The 25012-nt window shown below is 41.7% G+C and overlaps 1 long non-coding RNA gene across 1 annotated transcript; it reads left to right on the top strand.

Moving 5' to 3' along the window:
- Window positions 1-6067: 6067 nt before the first annotated feature.
- Window positions 6068-24951, top strand: LOC140714889 (uncharacterized). The gene is made up of 3 exons (XR_012096021.1): window positions 6068-6136; window positions 15956-16081; window positions 24805-24951. It is a non-coding gene; the product is annotated as an uncharacterized lncRNA (long non-coding RNA).
- The last annotated feature ends 61 nt before the right edge of the window (window positions 24952-25012 follow it).

Genomic DNA, 25012 nt, shown 5'->3' with positions numbered 1-25012 from the left:
ACTTGCTGAATTCCTCCAGCGCTTTGTGTATGTTGCACAAGAACTCTAGCATCTGCTGAACCTCTTGTATTTTCATTGTGGTTGTGTATCCTAGCCCAAACCAGATTCTTCAGTTCTAGAGTGGTGTTTGAACGCACAGCCTTCTGGCTGACAGGTAAGAGCATCATCCCTGAAATGAAGGTGATATTCCTGTGGTGAACTAGATATACCTGTCTGACTGCTCCTGTGGCTCCTCCCAAGACCCTGCTGACTACCCCTGTGGCTCCTCCCACAGACCCCTGTATAAAGGCGACTGTGGCCTGCTGCTCTCCCTCATTTTCCCCAGGATGTAGTGTTGTTCTTCAGTCAATAAAAGCCGATATCTCACTACCTAAGTCTCGGCGTGAGTTATTGATGGTGCATCAATTCCATTAACCTCAGAATGATGTCTAAATAAAATAGAGTGTGACTGTATTGACTGTAAAGTGTTCGAAGCATAGAGACATAGAAAACCTACAGCACCATACAGGCCCTTCGGCCCATGATGCTGTGCCGAACATGTACTTACTTTCAAAATTACCTAGGGTTACCCACAGCCCTCTGTTTTTCTAAGCTCCATGTTACCTGTGTTTGTACAATTTTTGTTTTGTAGAAATATTTTCTGGAATGTAAACTATTTTTATTTTCAGAAGTCCTGATGAATATTATTTTGTTCTGATTTATGACTTCAACCACGTTTCTGGAAAGGAAGTTTCATCATCATTAGCTATCAGACTTAAAGAAATGTTTCAAGTGAATTTGGATAGTTCTTTTTAAAGTTTAAGCATGCTGTGCCCACTTTTGAGAAATCTTCAATGAGAGACTGTAAGGAAATATGCAGAAATTGGAAGTAAATACAGAGGAACTAATAAATGTGCCATTTGCCAGGTCTGTAATTACATCTAAAATATATGTCTCATACTTTACTGTGTGTGCTCATTGGCACCAGTTTTAATTAGTGGATCATTGCCCACACTCATAACCTAACATTTCCAGATCGAAAAGACATCCCATGCAAGACAAGATGATTACAGTACAAAGCCTTTGCTAGATCAAAAATTATTAAAATCCCCACAGGGGGTTTCAGGGCAGCCCACATTCTTAAACTGCAGGCACTTGTTTTAAACAAATACACCAAGTTTCTCTCGTCTCCATAGCTCACACACCAGGGTGCTCTCTTCAGTGACCTGATGGCCAGGAGCAGGTGTCGTCAGGTGGTGTCCAACTTTCACAGTGTTTCAGCCCTTAACCATTACACTCTCCAGTTGGCGGGCCAGCCGTAGTGGCCAAGTCACTGCCCATCTTCTCCTGACTTCCCGCTCAACTCCTTTCACCTTCTCCAACTCCAGCAAGAGGCTCTTTCTGCTTCCTCTCCCATCCTGCGAGCTGCTCGGTTCTTGCTCTCTTCATCAAGGTCCAGCGCAGACGATGACCTCCATGCTGACCTTGCTGGGCACCCGCTACAGCCGATATCCATGGGGAATAGCAATGACTGCCATCCTGGATAAAGGACTGGTACTTCAGGGCCTTCCTCTCTTGAACCTTCTCGCATCCTTCCTCCCGTGCTGCTGTGACCTCCATCAGGATGATTTCCTTGTCTTTGGTGGACCACAGTACAATGTCTTTAGCCAGAAGGTGGTGGATTTGTGGAATTTATCACCACAGGCAGCTGAGGAGGCTAGGTCATTGGGTGTATTTAAGGCAGAGCTTGATAGGTTCTTGATTGGACACGGCATCAAAGGTTATGGGGAGAAGGCCAGGGAGTGGAGAAAAAAAAAAGAATCAGCCATGATTGATTGGGGGAGCAGACTCAATAGGCCAAAAGACCTAACTCTGCTCCTATGTCTTATGGTCCTATGGTCACATCAAACCTCATCTCCCATGATTTGGCTGTTTGCAGCCGATTGGATTTAGCCTCTGTGGTATGACTGGAGTGGCCTTCACCTTGATGAAACTGATTAGCCTGACCTCAGTGGTTGGGAGGATGTTGGAGTCAACTGTTAAGGATGTGGATGTGGAGTACTTGATGACACAGGACAAGATATTTTCATTCCTTCATGAAAAGTCTTGCTAATGAACCTGTTGGAATTCTTTGAGGAGATTACAAGTAGGATAGATAAGGGAGATGCAGTGGATGTTGTATATTTGGACTTTCAGAAAGACTTTGACAAGGTACCACACATGACGCTGCTTATTGAGTTAGGATTCCATGCTATTACAGGAAAGTTACTGGCATGGTTAGATCATTAGCGGATTGGTAGGAGGCAGCGAGTGGGAATTAAAGGATCCTTTGCTGGTTGGCTGCCAGTGACTAGTGGCGTTCCGCAGGGGTCGGTGTTGGGATGCTGTATATGAATGCTGTAGATGATGGAATAGATGGCTTTGTTGCCAAGTTTGCAGATGATACAAAGACTGTTAGATGGGAAAGTAGTGTTGAGGAACACGTAGGATGCAGAAGGACTTTGACAAGTTAGGAGAATGGGCAAGAAAGTGGCAAATGAAATACAATGTTGGAAAATATATGGTCATGTACTTTGGTAGAAGAAATAAATGTGCGGACTATTTTCCAAATGGGGAGAAAATCCAAAAATCTGAGATGCAAAGGGGCTTGGAGGTCCTTGTGCAGAACACCCTTAAGGTCAATTTGCTGGTAGAGTCAGTGGTGAGGAAGGCAAATGCAATGTTAGCATTCATTTCAAGAGGTCTAGAACACAAGAGCAGAGGCTTTATAAAGCACAGGTGAGGCCTACACCTTGAGTACTGCGAACAGTTTTGGGCTCCTCATTTAAGAAAAGATGTGCTGACATTGGAGAGGGTTCAGAGGAGGTTCACAAGGATGATTCCAGGAATGAAAGGATTATCATACGAGGAACATTTAATAGTTCTGGGTCTGTACCCACTGGAAATTAGACAGATGAGGGGGAATCCCATTGAAACCTTTCGAATGTTGAAAGTCCTAGACTGTGTAGGTCTGGAAACGGATGTTTTCCATGTTGGGGGAGTTTAGGACAAGAGGGCACAGCCTCAGGAGAGAGGGGTGCCCTTTCAAAACACAGATGCAGGGAAATTTCCTTAGCCAGAGGGCGGTGAATTTGTGGAATTTATTATCACCAGTGGCTGTGAAGGCCAGATCATTGGCAGAGCTTGATAGGTTCTTGATTGGACATTGCATCAGAGGTTACAGGGAGAAGGCCGGGGAGTGGAGCTCAGGGGGGAAATAAAAGGATTAGCCATGATGAAATAGTGGAGCAGACTCAATGGGCCAAATGACCTAATTCTACTCTTGTGCTTTATGGTCTTATGATCTAATGCAGGGGTGTCAAACTCATTTTAGGTCACGGGCCGGATTGAGCAAAATGCAGCTTCATGCGGGCCGGATCAGTCGGACGCGTGCGAACACAGCTTTCGTTGCCTCCGTTTTTTCAGCCTGCTCTCATGTGTCTCAGTCTCTGCTATAACTACAAAGTGTTTCACTTTACAAATTCCGTTTCTTATGAAGAAGACTGCCGAGCAAGACTGCCGAATAAACACTAAAAACCCTGAAAACCTGATACCTGAATAAACTCAGCATTAGCCATATCATACGCAATAGGCACTTCGATTACTGGGGCCAGCTTTAATAGTAATTAGATATTATCTTGCGGGCCAAAGATAATTCCACCGCGGGCCGGATTTGGCCCGTGGGCCTTGAGTTTGACATATATGATCTAATGAATCTGGAGCCAGGAATCCCAGATCATGACCCTCCCACTACATAAAAAGCATAGGCTGTGTAAAGGTCTTGATTACTTTTCTCTAAAACTTTAAGACCATGAAATCATAAGATATAGGAGTGGAACTAGGCCATTCAGCCCATCGAGTCTGCCCCACATTCCATCATGGCTGTTTTATATACAGCACTGCACAAGATTTGAAAGTAGTGGGTGGAGTGAATTTCATTTCACATTTCCCCCTCCCCCCACTACTTTCAAATCTCTTACTATCTTTCCTTTCAGTTAGTCCTGACGAAGGGTCTCGGCCCGAAACGTCGACAGTGCTTCTCCTTATAGATGCTGCCTGGCCCGCTGTGTTCCACCAGCATTCTGTGTGTGTTGTTTGAATTTCCAGCATCTGCAGATTTCCTCGTGTTTGCTCTTGATTCCAATCACTTCGTTTCTAGATCACAAGAGAATCTCTCTGGTGCTTCCTGCTCCTTCCCCTCACTCTTCCTCTTTTTCCCACCACGATTACCCTCTCACAGCCCCCTACCCACTCTCAGTCCACATCAGAATCAGGTTTATCGTCACCCACATATGTCATGAATTTTTTTTGCAGCAGTACAGTCTAATACATAAAATTACTACAATACTGTGCAAAGGTCTCGGGCATACCACCTGTATGAATAAGTGCCCAATTCTTTTGCATAGTACTGCAGTCCCTCTCAACCCCATTCTCATGCCTTCTCCCTATAACTTTTAATGCACTGACTAAGAACCTATCAAACTCAGCTTTAAATATACCAAAATATACTCCACAACTATCTCTGGCAATGAATTCCACAGATTCACCACCCTCTGGCTGAAGAAATTCCTGCTCGTTTTTGTTCAGAAGGGACATCCTTGTATTCTGAGGCCCTCTGGTCCGAGACTTTAGGGAACATAATCTTCATGTCCACTCTGTCTGGGCCTTTCTATATTCATGAGGTTTCAATGAGATCCCTGCTCATTCTTCAAAACCAGTGAGTACAGACCCAGTGGCATCAAGTGCTCCTCATTCATTAACCCTTTCAGGCCTGGTATCTTTCTCTTGAACTTCCTCTGGACCCTCTCTAATACCAGCACTTTCTTTCCTAGTATAGGGCCCAGAACTGCTCACAATACTGCAAGTGTAGTCTGACTAATGTCTTATAAAGCCACAGGAATGCCTTACAAAACATTGTTGCTTTTAAACAGTAGCACTAACGATGCTGGGTTTCTTCCTCCACCCATACCCTGGTTGCCTAATCTCATAGAAAGTTTTAAACAGTGACTTTCTTTTCATTGGGATTAGGACAGAAGGTCTATTGAGAAAGGTTGACACCATAATGGGGAATTCTCTGTAAAAGGAAGGGAAGGATCAATTCCTCCCTTCCCTTCGCTTCCCTTCCCCTTTTCCCAACCATGATTCCTCTCTCCCTGCCCCCTTCCCACTCTCAGTTCACAATAGAGACCCATATCAGAATCAGGATGATCATTTCTCACATATGTTATGGAATTGTTTTTGTTTATATAGAGAGAGAGCTAGGGTGCCCAAAGGTTTTACACAGTACTATAATACCTCTCAACCCCACTCTCCTGCCTTCTCCCTGTAACCTTTGATGCCCTGATTGATTAAGAACCACCACTTTAAATACACCCAGTGACTTGGCCTCCACAGCCATCTGTAGCATTGAACTCCACAGATTCACCACTCTCTGGCTTAATAAATTCCTCCTAATTTCTGTTCGTGAAAAAGCATCCTTGTATACTGAGGCCCTCTGGTCCCAGACTCCTGCTATAAGAAACATATGTCTATGTCCACTCTATCTAGACTTTTTAATATTCGTTAGGTTTCAATGAGATCCCGCCTCATTCTTTTAAACTCCAGCCCAGAGCCATCAAATGCTCCTCATATGTGAGCCCTTTCGTTCCTGGGATCATTCTCATGAACTTCCACTGGATCCCGTCAAACGCCGGCACTTTCTTCGATATGGGGCCCAAAACCACTCACAATGCTGCAAGCGAGGTCTGATGTATGCCTTATAAAGCCTCAGCAATGCCTTATAAACCATCCTTGTTTTTAAATAGCAGCACTAGTGATGTTGCTTTTCTTCATCTGCTCATACTTCTGGTTGCCTAATCTCATAGGAGGTTTTAAACAGTGGCTTTCTTTTCATTGGGATGAGGACAGAAGATCTATTGTGAAAAGCTGATACATAATGGGGCACTCCCAGTAGAAGGAAGGGAGGAATTTAATACATGGGTTGTCTGGCCACGATTGAATTGCATTCATTGTTACCAGTCTGGACCCCGTTATTATCAATCACACTGGAGCCAGCCCAGAATCATTGGATTTTATGGAAAAGAAGCCTTATATACATTGATGCAGTGGTCAAGAGAAGGTAAGTACTTCTCCTTGCTTGTTGTTGCTTTCTAGTCAGATTCCTGAAGAATCCTTGCCAAAATTCAGGGTATTTAAATCACAAGCTATGCATGCAATCTATTTTGGTGCTCTAAATTGGTTTGAATCAGCCCTACCCATGCACTTAACAACTCCACTAATAGGGCAGGCTCTTGATCAAGTTAATTTTCTCAGGTGCACAGAAACAAGGAGACATTAAAAAAAATACTATTTCATTTCTGATGGTGCTTATAAATAGTTGTGTGTCTGATTCCAATGTCATTTTGAGGGTTTTTAAACTTTGGGTTATTCAACAATGGATAAATGGAAATTTTTTTTATAGCCTTGTTTTTTTTTGGCCATTATTAGCTGCACTATTAATCTAAACAAGGTGATCCCTCCAAGATCTAAATTCACAGTAAATTTAGTATTAAAGTACCGTACATACATGTCGCCATATACTATCTTGAAATTCGTTTTCTTTTAGGCACATATGGGAAAATAAAAAATACAATAGAAGTTGTGAAATAACATACATAAACAAAGAGAGCCAATGTGCAAGAGAAGACAAATTGTGCAAATAAATGAAGAATAAATAATTACTACTGAGAATATGAGTTCTAACCTTCATTAATGTTGGATGTTAAAATGAACTACCTGCAAACCCCAGGAGGAGATTATTGACCACAACTTTATTGAGCCTCCGGACAACTACATGTGATCGACAGGAATGTACCTCAACATATAACTAATCTTCAGAAGTGACAGAGAGGAGGGTGTCAAGTATTTACACTGTCTTCTCCTTCTCGATAGAGATGACCACCTTCCCCACTTTTTAAAACTACGGAATGGCCTATTTTATGTGTATACTGTTCACTCAACATTCCTGCCAGACTGGTTGCCGCACAAACCCAGAGCCAAGCACTGTCTTTGGTACAGAGGAACTCACGCGAATTGCTGAAACAACTCAGCAGGTCAGGCAGCATCTATGGAAATGAATAAACAGTTACAGTTTCGGGCCTAGACCCTTCATCAGATCTCTGCTACTATGTCATGGTCTCTATTGAACAATTCATTAACTTCAATCAAATCATCTCATTTGATTGGCTTTGACCATGGTTATTACCAATATCTGTCCATGATTCTTTTAATCTATTATTCCTTGTTACTCTGGGAATTGTTTCTGGCTATATCATTGCAATTAGAACCCTGATCTTATCTTGTTTTCAAAGCTTGCATATCTTGTCAAAAGCTGTCGCTTCCTCATTAGCCATGCCTGGTTTAACAGTAGCCTGTTTCTGTACTAGAGTCTAGGATAATTCTGTTGATTTAGGGGTTTCTGTGATTTACCTTATCCCGAGGATGAGATAAAAGGCAGAAAATGCAATGTTCACAACTAAAAATTGTGTCCAGCTGCCGAGCACAGACTGTTCTGTATTCTCCTTTACACTTAACTAGTCTCTGGGATCAAGCCATACTTGAGAAAATATATTCTGATTTTAAGTTTGTTAATTAGCTTGACAGTTAGATGTGTAGTATGTTAAAAAGTGATTTAGAAGTCTGGTCACAACTAAACATCCAGCAGGTTATGTGGTAGTTGTTTCAGAAAGTTAAGTAATCGTTGTTTTACAATATTTTTATAGTGTTCTCGAATGCTCTCTGGTTTCTATAAAGTTTAAAATATGAAGAGAGTGCTTAATAAAATGAATCCCCGTTTCATCAAGAGCTGGAAATTTGCCACCAAACACACTAGGCTCTACATTTGTCTAAAAGAACTAATTATAATTTTGTTTCAAATTGATCTGAATAATGGTGCATTTTCTTGATGGGAATGGGGTTTAATAACTGGAACAAAGTATGTTGACGTGACATATTGCGATCTGCTTCGTATGTCGGAGGACCTCATTGGAAATGACTGCTTAAAAAAGGGTAAAAATTGCAAATTATGGAGTGTAAAATTTTACACGATAATCCTCAAGTGACAGAGTATCAACTTAATTTACTTTTGGCATGGATAATTTATAGTTTAGTCTCTATGCTGTCAGTTTTTATTACACTGTTGTGTTTAATATTTAGGATCTTGACCCTGTTTCAGATTCTCCAGTGAATAATGGTCCATGAAACCTAAATCCCTCATATAAGACTGGAGGTATTTGTCTACTTGTAAATCAGGGTACAGGAAAGTCTGTAAAGTGGAGCATCACTTCCCTGGCTTCCTTCAATAAAAAGTTTTTATTGAAGTTAAAAGTTTTTAGGAGTTAGTATTCTACTTTGGTTTTGTTTTACCTCTCCATTGATGCTGCCTGACCTTGTGAGTATTACCAGCATTTCTTAGTTTTGTAATTGACTGCAACATTTGTCATTGTTCCTCTCTGTGCCTTGTGGTGCATCGGGTGGCAAACTTGCCAGTTTCTGTAGCTCTCAGAAGCACACACACAGAAAAAGAATTGATGTACGTAAGTCTTTATCCTTCTCTTGAAGCCAGAGGATGATGCTTTGACTCGACTATGAATTTTAAAATACTATCCTCCCATATTCCAAAGCTGTAAAGTCAGCTGTGCACTGTGGGGAAGCTATGCTAGTGGCAGTGGCAACTCTTGCGGGTGGCCCAGCACAATCCTTGCTGAGTTGATTTGAGGCAAGCAAAACATCTCACTGTATGTTTTGGTGTACATGTGATAAATAAAGCTAATCTTTAAAAAAATCTTCTAAAATTTTCTTTCGATTGATAGACTATCAAAAGAAGTAATGAAAAGTTTAAGTGAAGATACTGAAAATATCTTGGGAAGGATGTCAATGGCCTTCATGTTGGACTCACTATTTGCTTGAATGTGACTTTACATCACTAAGCAGCATCATTAAGTTTAGTTCGAAATGGTGTTTGGGTTAAACCATGTTAAAGGAAGCAAAAGGTTCCTGATAACTCAGCCTTTCAATGAAAAATTGAAGAAATCTTGCTGCTCTACAAATTTCCTCATCATCCGTAGTGCTTCATTTCTCTTTCTATCTGTCAAAGGTCTCATGGGATCTTTTCTGATGTTGTCTGTGCCTTGAATCAGTATCACTTCCTTAATGGAGGTCATTATTTCATTCCATCCACTCCATCGTTGATATCATCTCCAAATGTGTGTATGTGTGCGTCTCACACATTATGGTTCTGCATCTATCTGTCCTTGAACATGTCCGCGCAGAAATTGGTTTTCATTTGCAGCATTGAAATATCCTTGTGTTTAACTTTAGTACCAGATCAATCCCCTCAAAATTTGTGAAACTAGTCAAAAGCAAATATACAAACGTGATTGTTTTACACACAGATGGAGTAACATGACATCTACTTGTGTACACCAGTTTAGAACAACTGCCGACACATAGTGAAACAAAGAACAATAGTCCTTAAAGGCATATTTCCCTAGGTAGCTAGATAGCAGCAACACACTTCATAGTTACTGGAGAGGAGAGGGAAGCTGCTGTGGAGAGAAAGAAAGACTAAGATTCACAGAAAGACACAGAGAGGGAATTGAAGAGATTCACCTGCTCTACTAATTTCCTCATCACCCATTATACACAAATGCTGATTCAATGCCCTCATCTCCTCCACTTAGACTAAAAGGTAGGAATAGGAGGAAGGTTGCTTAACTGGAGGATGCATCATTCTGCACCTCATGAGCAGAAGGGCCTCTGAGTGCAAAACATTTCAGGAGACCTCTGGGTGATTTTCCTCACAACATATCATTGCGATAACTACATTCTCTTTGAGCATTCTACAGAATATGTCTTCTTATCTGTTGTTGCTTTATCCCTGTAAAGCTGGTTTTGGTGCATCTTCTAAGTATATTCTTCTCTGTTTAGCTTTGTGGAGTGCAGAAAGAAGTCCCTGTTTAAGACCAAGCAGGTGGAGCATGACTTGTAAGAGCCGAGTGAAGGGAGAGGATGCGGACAATGACCAAAGTACATGCATCACTGTACCTCACCATGCACTATCTGAGCAACATAGCTTGGAAGGAAGTGAGCCATGATGGAAGTCTGAATATCGTTGCTGCCTCCACCACCACTGCTGGCAGCTCATTCCACGCGCTCACCACTCTCTGCGTAAAAATCTTAAACCCTGACATCTCCTCTGTACCTACTTCCAAGCACCTTAAAACTACGCCCTCTGGTGTTAGCCATTTCAGCCCTGGGGAAAAGCCTCTGACAATCCGCACGATGAATGCCTCTCATTAGCTTGTACACCTCTATCAGGTCACCTCTCATCCTCCGTCGCTGTGAAGTATTCACTCTGCGGATTTTGGAAGATGTCTGTGCACCCTTCAGTCCTTTCTGAAGCTGCTTTTTGGGTCTGCAGATATCAGCAGAATGTTCTTGAATCTGCAAGTTTAACAAGAATATAAACTGCTCTGATATTACTTTGTTGAGATTGTTCCTCGACTGTCCTTTTCTGGAGCCTTGAGCTCTAACTTGTGCTGGTACGGGTTACAAGATGCAAATGTGTATTGCATCAAAATCAATGTCACTACAGTACCTAACTCCAGGAAAATGTCTGGTATGCTCAAGTAGATCCCAAATGGAATTACCTCGTTCATTTTCGCAATCAGAACAAATCCACCCAAACATGATTGCAAATGTGATTTTTGGCAGGTTACACTGATTTCAAAAGCTCTTTCTGAATCTAAGCACATTTTCTATAATTAAAGACTTCTGTAACTTACAAATTTCATGCTTTTTCTGTTTTAACATTTATATTTTGAATTTTTGTTCAGTTTTTTATACATTGACTCCCTCAGTTTCCCAGTAACTCTGCTTCTAGTTTCCTTTTGACTTTCCCTTACTTTTGTTGTTCTAATTACCTAAAGCCAACTTACAGTTGGTATTAGGAGAGATAATGTGTCATATTGCAGAAGGGGAGAATGATCAGGGGGTTTACCTTAGCCCTCAATAGTGTACAAAGTCAATGAAGGAAGGGTTTATGGACAGAACGGGCTTAAATTTTGACACTTCAAAGAAGGGATTGACAGGATTGGTGGAGCTTAATGGCATAGGTCTTGATATCTGGAATAGAGAAAGGATTCATAGCACTGATAACAGTGTTGCTTGAGACACAATGGACTCCAGATGCAGAACTTGGAGCAAAAAAAAGTAAAACAAGAAAGCTGAAGAGTGATGGATATTCACTTCCTGGGCCAGTGGGTCTCTTGTTTTTTTTTGCAAAGTTCACTTTCTAACCACAGCAGATGCCACCTTTCAAGATCAAACAATTATACGTAAACTTCCAACAATATGCTTTGTTTAGCTTCTGGCCATAAAGGGGAGCTGATCTTGGCTCTTAAGATTCAAATGGAAGCAGTAATCAGCTTGAAGTTAAAAAAACTTTGCTTTGCAAACAAGCTTTGTTTAGAGCTTCAGAATTACTGGCTCAAACCCCTCAAAGGGGTTCAATATAAGTTCATGGGTTACTTAATTTGGCTTGTTTCAAAACAGACAATGCTAAACTACTTAGTTCAAAGAAGCTTGCAGAGGGGATGGATAAAAGTGAAACCAAACAGCATAGGTGACAACAAGGCTTTGCCCCCAGTTGAGCTCAATGCCTGACCTGCTGAGTTCCTCCAGCATTTTGTGCATCAAGCCTTCTATGCTTGCTTTGACTGTCAAATCATGGTGGAACCTTCACAAGCTCCCACAGCCCCTGATGAAACTGTGATCTCAGTTTCTAAGGCTAGGTTGAGAGCACTTTTCAGAAGGTGAACCCACAGAAAGCATCTGGCCCAGATGGGATACTTGGCCGAGTATTAAAGACCTGTGCCGATCAACTGTCTGGAGTGTTCACCAATATCTTTTACCTCTTGCTTCGGCAGTCTGAGGTACCAACGTCCTTCAAGCAGGCTTCAATTATACCAGTAAATATGAAGAACATGGTAATCTGCCTCAATGACTATTGTCCATTAACAACAATAACCACTGTGAGGAAGTGCTTTGAGAGGTTGGTGATTGTTGTGATGGAAATGAGAAAGATTCTTTGGCTCTCAAAGGCATGAGCTCTGGATGCACAGTTTTAATAATGAGTTTATTTACAAGGGGAGAAAAAGCTTGGGAACAACACAAGCGGCTACAGTATTCGTACAAATGCACTTAGAATAGAGGAGCGTGGGAAAAGTCAGGTCTGCAGTACGATATGTGGGAAAACGGTGTGGGGATGGAGTACAGGTACACATACAAACAAGGGAAAAGTAACTACAATACTTGCCCCCCCCCCCGCCCCCCGGCTATGGGCAAACATGGCTCTTTGCTAAAGGGACAACAATAAATGCTCCCACAACCCTATTCAATGCACACCTTACCATGTGTCTCCAGCGCTGTTCTACAGTCTTCAGCCTGGAGTGAAGCTGGGTGGTCCCTCGAGGATGGCAAAAGAGAGCGAGCCAAGCACATGTAGCACCTTTTATAGGTCTGGGGACCAATGGCTTGGTGCTAGACAGGTTAATCCAATTAAGGTGGCCAATGGTTAAGTGTGCATTGATTAGTTGGGAGGGGTGAAATGTTGACTTGCAGGTGGTGTGACCTCCGACCAGGTGAGGGCAGTGTTGTCACGTGACAGGCACGGCTCTCTAGTTACAGTGATGAAGCATATTAACCCCTGCCTGAGAAACAACTTGGATCTGTTCCAATTTGCCTACTGTCACAACAGGTCCACAGCAGATGCCCTTTCATTGGCTCGTCACTCAACCCAAGAACCTCTGGACAGTGAAGATGCGTACATCAGGATGCTCTTCATTGACTATAGCTGGTGTTCAATACTATCATCCTCTTAAAACTAATCAATAAGCTTCCAGACCTTAGCCTCAATACTTCCTTGTGTAAATGGATCCTTAATTACCTTACTTGCAGATGCTAGTCAGTTCAGATTGGCAACAAAATCTCCTCCACAATCTCCATCAGCACACAAATGCAATTAAAAGGAAAACACAGCAGCATCTCTACTTACTTAGAAGTTTGCAAAGGGTCAGCACTTCATTTAAAACTTTTACAAACTTCTGTAGATGTGTGGTGGAAAGTATAATGACTGGTTACACTATGGCCTGGTATGGAAATACCAATGCCCTTGAATGGAAAATCCTACAAGAAGTAGTGGATGCAGCCCAGTTCACTACAGGTAAAACCCTATCCACCATTGAGCACATCAACATAGACCTCTGTTGCAGGAAAGCAGCATCCATCATCAAACACTCCCAGCAATCAGGTTATGCTCTCTTCTTGCTGTTGCCATTGGGAAGAAGGTACAGTACCCTCAGATCTCACACCACCAGGTTCAGGAACAGTTATCAGTCCTCAACCATCAGGCACTCGAACAAGGGGGTATAGCTTCACTTGACTTCACTCGCTCCAACACTGAACTGGTCTCGCAACCTTTGGATTCAAATTTCAATGATTCGTCATTTCATGTTCTCAATATTTATCACTTCTTTTATTTGTTTAATAAATTATTTGTGAGTTTGAATTTTAAAGTAGGATTTTGGTGAATGATGTTCGCCATTTGATTGTGCCTATGTAAGTAACCAGATTGTGTTAAACTGCTACAGGATCCTATAATGTGTTGGGTGGTTTCTGGTTCTCCTTGTCATTTTCTGCATTTATCATCTTGAATTTGTTGGTATTTTATTATGTATTTTTGATATTTTTGTTTGGTTGATTGTCTTGTCTTTCATTGGTTCTATTGTGTTTCTTGGACTTACTGTGTATGCCTGCAAGAAAATAAGTCTCAGTTTTGTATATGGTAACCTATATATAATTTGTGGATGAATTTACTTTGAACTTTGAAATAACTGATATATTAATGTTGGAAGTTTTATGTACTCAAGGAAGTTAACTTCACAGCATTAATTATAGAAAGCAGGGAACTGTACCTCCAAATAGCTTTTAGACCTTTTGTGTAAAAAGGATATCTGAGGGAATATCATATGCGTGTGAAATTAACCGAGTGGCAGAAAAAGGGTATAAATGCAGAGAGCTTATTAGGAATGGGGCATGGATCATCAAGAAGAATGAAATAAACACTGGTGAACTAGAATCCATTCCTCTGCTTCAGTTTCTATGATGGACAATTCATTTGTCTGCATTGATGGAATGTCTTTTTAGTTTATAGAAATTGTACTGTATTTTGGAAATCCTTGGTATTTTTTGAAATAGTTTGTAATTTAGAAATGTTAAAGATAAATATCCTCTGTGTTTTAGTAATACTTCATGAATGTAAATAAGTATTACTGAAAATAAATGGTCTGTGTTTAAGCTACCTTGTTAGCTTGAATGATCTTCTCCTTGGTAGAAAGAGGAGACCCACTGCTTAGATAGTGGAGAATAAAAAGGGAAGTGAACTAGTCTTTGAAGGTTTGGTATTTACAGTAAAATCTCGCTATAGTGAGAGTACTTGTGGCTATTTATATCCGATAGGGCTTAAGGTCTTCATCTGAGTTTACAACATGGTGGTCAGCATGTCCAGTACCATCACAACTTAATGGGACAAGTAGCATCTGTGAAAGGAAATGGACAGTTTGTTATTTAATTTTGGGTGAGGCTGAAAATAAAAATGTTAAAATTAGTTGAGAACATGAACATTGTAATAACGAATATGAAAAACATGGCAAAAAATTAGCATGATAAATCTGGTGAATTCCTGTTAATTGGGATTCATTGGGAGTGGTAGTTTTTGGCCCAATTAAGCAGCTGCTTCAATTACTCAAAGCTTCAAGGAAATGGTTAAAAATGCATAAAAAAAAGACAAACTACCTTTTAACTAGGAATCTAATCATGTATTTAAATGACAGAACAAATAAGAACACTACCAATACTACTACCAGACTATAAAAGTGTGTATTAGATCCCTAGTTATTGATGGATGAATTATGCTACCGTGTTCTTTTGATTGGCTGTAAATGGACAAAATCAGCACGCTTACTTAGTGTAGATAAATGACTGCCATCGTACAATTTTCAACAATTGCCTCCTCCAGATCTTCATTTTCATTGTAACATTCAAGATGATTGTTGATATCTTCAAATTCTTCATAGTTCCTAACTTGTTGAAGTAGTGAAACCATTTCATTTTTCATTCTTAGCTGTTTCTGGCATCTCCAAGCTTAAGTGCTTATTTATTGATTTTTCCGTAGTATTTTTCAGTAATTTGTTATGCCTGCCACAAATCAGCAAATGCCATAACATATGTCAGTGACAATAAACCTGATTCTGAATAACTCTTTTTAATATCAACGGGCTTGTATATCTGTACTAAACTAAGGGTTATGATAGTATGGGGAGTGAAACAGAAGCCAAACTGACCTCAAAGCAACAAATACAATTTCTTCGAACCAAGTTCAATTTACACAGCATAAACATTGAGGACTGCATAATTAGTAGAATTATAAAATGCGCCCTTTGCTAAAATACATGGTTAGAATGTTAAGAACTAAAGTTCATTCAATCTGTGAGAGAGAAAAAGTCATTGTAGCGGAGGTCTAAAGGAAAATAATTATCACACAACTGCATGCAGCAACTTCTGTCACTCTGAACAAAAATAAAATCCTTTTGTAAAAGATTTTCTTTAATCTTTGATCCTTTACCCAGCAAAACAATACTTTGCTTCAGAATATTGGGATGAATGTTCTTTGTTCCTGAAAACTAATTTTTAACTGGTTGTTTAGGGTCATGGAAGATCAGCCTGTATCACAGAAACTGTGATTTCTTTTCTGCATCTTCAGCTGTAGAAAGTCATCGTTTTTCTACACTGTTTATTTTCGACATTTTCGGCTTTCATCCTTTTACTTCTTTCTTTACAGGAGGTGAAGGAAAATGAAACACGGGAAGAGCTGAGATGGATTACAAATAAAGCCAGGCTTCATGCATACTCCATCCAGGTTTTGCAAACAAATGGGGACAAGTGGAGAGGCTGAGTTCACTAAGAGGTGAAGAGAGGTGTATTAATGTTTGCCAGAGGGCCGTAAGAGATAGGAGCAGCATTAGGCAATTTGGTGCATCAAGTGTACTCCACTATTTCTTCATGGCTGATTTATCATCCCTCTCAACCCTATTCTTCTGCCTTTTCCCCATAAACCTATCACTGTTCAAGAACCAATAAACCTCCATTTTAAATATACCCAGTGACCTGGCCTCTACAGCCGTCTCCAGTAATGAATTCCCAGATTCACCACCCTCTGGCTAAGGTTCAAGTTCAAATTTAATTGTCATTCAACCACACACTAGAATACAGCCAAGCAAAACAGCATTCCTCTGGGTCCAAGCTGCAAATCTGAGTGCCAACAGGCACACACAGCACAAACGAGGGTGATTGATAAGTTCGTGGCCCAAGGTAGAAGGAGTCCATTTTAGAAAACCTAGCACATTTATTTTTCAACATAGTCCCCTCCTACATTTACACACTTAGTCCAGCCGTCGTGGAGCATACGGATCTTGGACCTCCAGAAAGTGTCCACAGCAGGGGTGATTGATAAGTTCGTGGCCTAAGGTAGAAGGAGATGAGTCATACAACTCTCGTTACATGCACATGCAGTTCAACTCTTTGAGTGATTATGCAGAAAGTTTGAAGTTAATAACTCATCATTTAATAACTTATCGGGGTGATTGATGTTTGTGACCTAAGGTAGAAGGAGGAGTTATTATCTTCAAACTTTCTGCATTATCACTCAAAGAGTTGACCTTCATGTGCATGTAACGGGAGCTGTATAACTCATCTCCTTCTACCTTAGGCCACTAACTTATCAATCACCCATCTGTGAACACTTTCTGGAGGTCCAAGATCCGTATGACTCCTTCTACCTTAGGCCACGAACTTATCAATCACCCCCCCCCGTATAATTATGATAAGAGAAAAAAGTAGTTCCAAAAAATATTTTAAAAATAATAATAACATAACCCAAGTCCGAGAGTGTTACAGCCCGTAGATTGATGGTCCATGGATGTTGCCCTGGGGTCAAGTTTCTGCAAGAACAAACCACAGCAGTTCCTCATTTCACGCAAGTGCAGCTGCAGACAGATGCAATCCAGCTTGTCGGCCCTCCTCAATAAAGAAGTTCCTCTGCATCTCTGTCCTAAAGGGATTCCCTTCTATTGGAAGATTGTGCATTTAATCTGCAAACTCAGTCCTATGAATTCTCAGCAAAGTTGACCGGGAACATATTAAGAGTAATGTTTGTAGGAGGTGTCAAAAATACTGCAGCCTATTGGCATCTGCCTGTCCTGCCAGCTCCTTTTATTTACTGTCAGCTTGCCTTGCTCATGGTTCTTTTCACTATATACTTTGGCAGAGTGGTCTCCTATCAAAGGGTTCAGTTGGCCACAATGGACCCACCGCCAACTTCATGCCCATTTGAATTCTCCCTCTTGCCAGGAAATCAGCCAACCTGCGCCACTGACCTCCTCATCCAGATCTGCTTCTGTGTGTATCGTAATCTAAACTTTCTTCACCATTCGCTGGCTGACAGATGCATTTTGGCCTGATGCTTGAAAAGGATTTAATTTTCTGTTCACTTCCAGGAGACACCGACTAATTTTCTTGAGTAAGAATCTCTGATTGAGGAAGGAGAGCAGAATGTAGCTAGGTTGTTTAAAATAAATGGTACAGTTAATATGTCGCCCACAGGAGTCACCATCTTTGCATACGGGTAATAAATTTATTGCAGCCATTCATTTCCTTGAAACGGTTAAGCTTGTTATTATACCAGATTTGCTCGGAGTATATGATAGATAGATACTTTAGAAAATATATTGAGGAAATATAATTCATATTTGTTCTACTCTGTTGTTCTTTGATTCAAGCTGTCAAATATTTCAGATGTAATAAAGGAATATATCTGAGGTGAAGCTAGAGAAAACAACCTTGCTAAATTTCTGCATTGGTTTAAAGTAGAAAGTAATGCCCTATTGGCCGATTTCTCTATAAGACCATAAGCAATAAGAGCAGATATTGGGTCAGTTCCACTATTCCATCATGGGTGATTTATTATCCCTCTCAACCCCATTCTCCTGCCTTCTGGCTGTAACCTTTGATGTCCCTACTAATCAAGAACCTATCAATCTCTGCTTTAAAGATACCCAATGGCTCGTCCTGCACAGCCGTCTATGGCAATGGATTCCACAGATTCGTCACCTTCTGGCTAAAGAAATTCCTCCCATCTCTGTTCTAAAGGGGCGTCCTTGTACTCTGAGGCTGTGCCCTTTGGGTCTGAACTCCTCCACGATAGGAAACCTCCTCTCCATATCTACCCTATCTAGGCCTTTCGATATTCGATAGGTGTCAATGAGATTCTCCCCTCATTCTTCTAAACTCTAGCGAGAGCAGACCCAGAGCCATCGAACGCTCCTCAGACATTAACCCTTCCATTCCTGCGATCATTCTTGTGAACTGCCTCTGAACCCTCTCTAATGCCAGCACAACCTTCCTTAAACGAGGGGCCCAAGGTTTGCTCACAGTACACCAGGTGCAGTCTGACCAATGCCTTATAAAGCCTCAGCATTGCATCCTTGCATTTATATTCTACAAATTCTATACTCCATTTCCAGCAAAGTCTCTAGTGTGTACATAGTATGGCTTATTGGTTATCTCTGAGATAAAGTATCATCTGTTCAGCTTTGTGTTGACTGGAAGATGCCAAAAGTTGCTTGATGGGCTGAATAGCCTCCTTTCATGCTGTAACCTTTCTGTGATTCTTTGACTAATGGGCTTGAGTCAACTCACTATTAATTTGATATCTGGACTTCAAGGCAGAATTCGGGGTTAATGGCAGGATTGTTAGCAGTGTGGAGGATCAGAGGGATCTTGGGTTCATGACTAAAGATCTCTCAAAGTTGCCCCACAGTGTGATAGGGTGGTTAAGAAGGCTGATGGTATGTTGCCCTTCACTAGACTGGGGACTGAGTTCAAGAGACACAAGGTAATGTTGCAGCCGGGTTAGACTACACTTGGAATATTGTGTTCAGTTTTGTTTGCCTCATTATAGGAAGGATGTGGAAGCTTTAGAGCGGTTCCAAGGGAGATTTACTTGGATGCTGCCTGAATTGGACAGTATGTCTTATGAGACTCGGCTGAGTGAGTTCCGGCTTTTCTCTTTGGAGCAACAGGGGATAAGAGGTGATTCGATAGAAGTGTACAGGATGACAAGGTGTATAGATCACGTGGAAGGCTAGAAACATTTTCCTCGAACAGAAATGTCTAATAAAGGGGACATGGCGAGGCAGGCTTGATGGGCCGGATGGCCTACTCCAGCTCCTATTTCTTATAATTTAAAAGTGATTGGAGGATATAGGGAAGTTGTCAGAGGTCAGCTTTTTACACAGGGAGAGGTAAGTGTGAGGAACACCCTGCCAGGGTCAGTGGTAAAAGCAGATACATTAGAGACATTTAACAGACTCTTCCATGGGCACATGGATGAATGAAAAATGGAGGGCTATGAGGGAGGGAAAGGTTAGATTGATCTTAGAGTAGATTACAATGTTAGCATAACATCGTGGGCTGAAGCGCTTGTACTATGCTGTACTATGTTCTAAGGACTATGGCATCAGGAGCATCGTTAATGTTGACACATCTATCTACTATCTGGTGGAGTCTACAGAGCAGGGCATGTCACTGTTGCTTAAATTGAACCTGATTTATATCCAATTAGCTTTGTGAGTCCAAGCTGATGGGCTTTTTTCTGGGTGAAGATCTCGCTGGCTAATAAGCCAGTTTTAACAAGTTTGAAGTATCCTTGTGAGCAGTTAGCTGAGACTCACTAAATCAATATCAAGCTTTCCAGGCTCGGTAATCGGACAGTATGTTCTTCGGGGGAGAGAAATGTACTTGTCGTCTGAATGGAAAGTACGGCTGAGAATTGTTCTGCTCCGTTTATAAATTTTTGAACATGATTACATGTGCTGTAGGTGTTGGACACTGCTGAAAAATATAAACATTGATTTCCACTGGATGAAGCTGATTGAAGTAAGTTATGAGTGTGGCTGAGCACACCTTGGATAACCTCTGTGAACTTTTTGCTGTTGGATAAGCCAACTATAAACCACAAACCAAGTTCTCTGGTCCTAGATGCTCCCTCTACTGGAATGATCTCTCTGTCTCCATTCCATCCAGACTGTTCAATATTAAGTAGATTTCAATAGGATCCCCTCAACCTCATCCTTCTGAACTCCAGTGAGCACAGGTCCAGAGTCAGCAAGGGTTCCTCACATGTTAACCCTTTCATCTCTGAGATTATTCTCATAAACCTCTCCATTATTCCTTAGATATGGGGCCCAAAACAGTACTCAATACTCCAAATGTGGTCTGACCAAAGACTTCTAAAGCCTCAGCATTACATTTTTGCTTTTATACTTTAGTCCTTTTGAACTGAATGCTAAAATTTTAGTATTTTTCCCCATGGCAGAGAACTAAATTGCTTCTAACTTACTATTCAGAAGCAATTCATTCCTGTCATTGGAAAAACACCTGATGTATTAATGCAGGCTTACATTCAGACTTGAGTGCTCTGAATGGGTCTTGTGTGCTGCTACCAGTCCAAGTTAAACATAATGATTCACTAGCACCTGATAGAAATCTTGGTACTGAATAACTCCGAGTGGGAGTTGTCTGGAACCCATCCAATCCTCTTTCAGAAGCCCTTTCAGTATCAAAGAATATAAAGCTGAGGGACAGTGTACATCTTAAAAATGGCAACGTTTTGGGTTAGCTTTAGACTTGCCATCAAGATGTTCCTAACCCTATCTCTTGGATTTATTCAGCCATTCCTGACTGGAACACCCAACCCAAGGGTCTACCCTGGCACTAGGATATATTTCAAAGCTGCCAGGGTCAATAAGTGAATAACTCAGATCCAACCCAATGTATCACAGGCAGAGCCCTTCCCACCACTGCACAAGACTGCTGCCACAAGAAAGCATCAAGGACCCCGCTTCATCCAGGCCTTGCTCTCTTCTCGCTGCTGCCATTGGGTACGAGGTTCCCACACCACCAATTTCAGGAACAGTGATTATCCTTCAACCATCAGGCTCCTGAACCAGTGTGGGTGACTTCACTCACCTCAACTCTGAACAGATTCCACAACCTATGGACTCGCGTTCAGGGACTCTACATCTCGTGTTCTCAATATTACATATTCATTTGTTTATTTCTTTGCACACTTTGCCCTATTTTGCACATAGGTTCCTCATTAGTCCTTGCATATAGTTTTTCATTGATTCTGTTGCTTTTTTTGTCTTTCTGTGAATGCCTGCAAGGAAATGCATCGCAAGGTGGTATATGGTGACATATACGTGTTTTGATAATAAACTTTCATCTTTGATTAATCTTTTATCAGTTAAGTTGCAGAAGGTCTTGGGGTGTTTAATAGCCTTTCATGTTTATTGCATTGTAACATTGATTACATTGAGTCACATTAGGACTCCCATGGGATGCTCTGCTCTATTTGTCCGCAATGTTCTCCTCTCCCAAGGTGGCTGGGATTTGCCAACTCCAGAGAGCACTAGGTGGGCTGCTGAATCTCACGAGGTTTTCTGGAGGCTGTTGATGAGTTCGGGGCATAGGCAGGTATTGCACAGCAGCACTGTCGGCCGGGACTGGAGGCAATCAGGGAGCAGTTGTGGGGGGAGGTGGACCCTGGTGACTGAGGGCTCTTTCACCCTGGGGGGAAAGGTGGCAGCTGGAGAGCGAAGGTGGATGGAGTGGCGGAGATGGTGAAGTTATGAGGGAAGGAGAAGGGTGATGAGGGGATGCATGAAAGGATTGTGTGTTGAGCAGGAAGATTGTGAAGGGGATGGCAGGGAGAGGGAATAGATCATTTGAAGTGGAGAAATCTAACAATGAATGTGCTGATCTAAGGAAGTAAGGGATGGTGCTGATGGGGGTGGTTGAAGGGTGGGAGGGTGTGATGAAGGAGAGGGTGCTGGATGGGAGGGGTGTAAAGGAGCTTAAAGTGAGGGAAAGGGTGAATGAGGGGCTTCGGGTGGGTGAGTGGGCGCGAGTGACGAGAGGACTGATCAGTGAAGGGAGAGAGGGGTGATTGGAGTAGGAGTGGGCTACAAGGAGAGCTGAGTGAAAGGGGATTTCCCTGGAGGAGAGGGGGATGAAGAGGAGGCAGCTGAGAGAGAGGGCGAATAAAGGGTGTTTGAATGTGTGGGTGGGTGCTGAGTAGGGAATTAGATCATAAAACATAGGAACAAAATTAGGCCATTCAGCCCATTGAGTCTGCTCAAAGAATCATGGCCAATTTATTTTCCTTCTTAATCCCATTCTGCTGCCTCCTCCCTATAACCTCTACCAATTAAGAACCCATCAATCTCTGCCTCAAATATACACAATGACTTGAATGTCAGAGCCATCTGTGGCAATGAAATCCACATATTGAATGCCCTCTAGCTAAAAGAAATTCCTCCTCTTCAGTGTTCTAAAGAGGTGTTCTATTCTTGGGCGGTGCCCACTGGTCCTAGTCTTGCCCACTATAGGAAACATCCTCTCCATGGGCACTTTATCTAGGTCTTTCGACGTTCAGTAGGTTTCAATGATATCCTCTCTCATTCTTCTAAATTCCAGCGGGTACTGGCCCACAGCCGTCAAGCGCTTCTCAGATATTAACCCTCTCCATCCCGGGATTTTGGTGAAGTGGGGGAAGGGGTAGGTGAGGTGGAGGATACTGGATGACTGAGTGGAGGGGTAGGCCATGAAAGAGGATGGGGAGGAGGGTGGAAGGCCGCTGAGCAAAGGTGGAGATATAAGGAGTGAAGAGAGAAGCAGAGGAAACTGCAGGTGAGGTATACCAGTCGCTCATGCTCCTCGGGAACCACCCCTTTCCCATAACTTTCAGCTCCTTCACATCCGTCCTCCTATGCATTCTCTCTTCCACTCATCTCTCACACATGGCTCCAAGCCCTTCAACCATCCCCATTGCCCCTCGGCACTGCCATCCCCCTCACCTCTCTGGCTCAGCACCTTCTGTCTCAGGCTTCTAATCCTCCCTCTCTCTGCCATGCTTTGTTCAGTTACTAATAAAAATTACTGCACTAAAGATTCGACTCAGCTTTAAAGTCTATAGTCTCAGTGTCTACTTAGAGATGTTGTTCAGATTCTAATGTGATAATGGCACTGTGAATCACTAAAGGCCGAATCATTATTCGTGGGAGTACGTTTGTTGGACGGGTTCTTGTTCCAGTGAAGCATTGGTTCATTGCATGTGGCATAAACTGTAACAGGTGAGAGTGACTTACTGTTATTTCATTTGGCTGACTCACCATACTCTTGTGCTGATTCAATTACAACTTCATTTGTGAGGGAGTGCATCACGCTGTTAAGTTACCTAACAACACTGGGAAAGCATAGGGATTGCATGGCATGTTATAACTTATAAACTTTATATTTTTAGGACCGCATCAATTTTGTCACTGGTTTAATTGGTCAAAGGGTGGGCAAGGCAGGTTCTGTCTAAAAATGACAATCAGATTCTCAACCAAATGTTGGGATTAAAAGGTACCTGGAGATCCTTGTGCCTGAAACACTTAAAATTAGCCTTAATTAGGAAGGAAAAATTTTATTTTTTACTTTATTTTATTGAGAAATAGCAGAATAGGTCCTTCCAGCCCTGTGAGCCGTGCTGCCCAGCAACCCCTGACCTAACGTAGCCTAATCACGAGACAATTTACAGTGATCAATTAACCTACCAACCAGTACGTCTTTGAACTGTGGGAGGAAACCAGAGCACCGGGAGGAAACCCACGCCGTCATGGAGAGAACGTGCAAACTCCTCACAGGCAGTGGTGGGAAATGAACCCAGGTGGCTGGCACTGTAGTGCGTTGTGCCAACCACTACGCTACCGTACCAACCTGGAATGGTGGTTTCTGTGGCAAAGGATGTGGAGTATAAAATTATGTTTTGATGTGGTTTTAAGGAGTACCAGTGAAGTTTGTGTTTGGCGAGTAGGGTCACTGGGTTGAGTCCAAGGATGAAAGGAATGATGAATGAAAGAAGGCTGAATGGGTTGGACCTAATGCAAGGGCTTCCCTTATTATTTCCCTTATTGACTTGACTTACTGAAATCCAACGTTATGCAAACCCTCTCCTATACAGTGTATTTCTAAAGCATTTTTCAAGCTAGTAGTAATAAGACTGAAATATTTCATGGCAGCTATCAATGAACGGAAACAGGATATATTCCATTAGTTTAATTATGGGTAGCTTTATGGTAATTATTCAAAGCAATGAAAGAATTATGGCAAGAGAACACAGAGTGAAGCAATGTCAGTAGCTGTAGAAAATCCACATTTCTGACTTACAGAGGAGAAATGGCTTATGAACAGGAACCACGAAGTAGCTCAGGAATGTCTATACTCATTGAAGTAATGAAGTATGAGCGACAATTTCATTGAAAGTATTGAGGAGACTGATACAGTGGATGCTTTCTCCTTTTCAGAGTAGAAGCTCAAAGTAAATTTATTATCGAAGTAAGTATATTATATATCTTACGATTGATTTTCCTGTGGGCATTCACAGTAGATACAAAGAAACACAATAAAATCAATGAAAAGCAAGATAGTCAAACATGAAGGATACGTTTTAGAGAGAAAGGGTGCCAATTTCAAAGGGGGGTGAGGAGATAATTCTTCTTGTGAAACTTTGTATTTTTTTTCTTGCAGAGCCAAGGAGGTCGAAGTTGTACACGATAATTCCAGGTGTGATCTTGCCAAGCACTATATAATTGTGCCAAGCTATATTTTCTCTTGTACTCAAATTCTCTTGGAAAAAAAAGGCAAGTATGGCATCTGCCTTCCTAATGCGTACTTTACCTGCAAGCTAGCTTTCAACGTTTCATGAACAAGGACACCAGGTCCCACTGACAATTAA

The sequence above is a fragment of the Hemitrygon akajei genome, chromosome 22 (genome assembly GCF_048418815.1).
Source record: "Hemitrygon akajei chromosome 22, sHemAka1.3, whole genome shotgun sequence".
Lineage (NCBI taxonomy): Eukaryota > Metazoa > Chordata > Chondrichthyes > Myliobatiformes > Dasyatidae > Hemitrygon > Hemitrygon akajei.
Note: the sequence above shows the minus strand (reverse complement) of the source record. Positions and strands in the feature narration are given on the sequence as shown.